A 509-nucleotide genomic window follows, 5' to 3' on the forward strand; every position below is an offset into this window, starting at 1 on the left:
TACAAGGGAGCTTCGTGACAGGCAGCAATGAAAGGGACAAGGACACCCCCAGGGGCTCTTCCAGCCCGGGAAAACCCAACGAGCTGATATTTCCACTTTAATTATTGCTTCCTGTGGTGCTGGTTACCTAGGGGTGGCCTCGGTGTCATCACAAACCACGTCACTGTGAGCGAAGCACAGCTGTCTTCTGCGCGCACTCAGGGGTACAGGCGAAAAGCGAAGCCATTCCACTGTTTCAGGGGCAGTCGTAGACTGAACACAGCAGAGCAGCATTCATAGATCCAGTGGTGGTCGCTGGTTGTATAATTGGCACAAAAAGCCACAATAGCAGCTAGTCAACCATGATATATGTTGAGGCAGATACATACATTAGGCTGTGTAACAACAGCTCGCCTGCACACCCACAAAGGGGTACAGGGAGACGACGGCAGGAGGGGGAGCCCAAACAGCACCCTGCAGGGCTGTTCCCAGTCCCACCCCAGGAGCCACCCGCCCACCAAAGGACCATC

The sequence above is a fragment of the Phaethon lepturus genome, unplaced genomic scaffold (assembly GCF_000687285.1).
Source record: "Phaethon lepturus isolate BGI_N335 unplaced genomic scaffold, ASM68728v1 scaffold24433, whole genome shotgun sequence".
NCBI lineage: Eukaryota > Metazoa > Chordata > Aves > Phaethontiformes > Phaethontidae > Phaethon > Phaethon lepturus.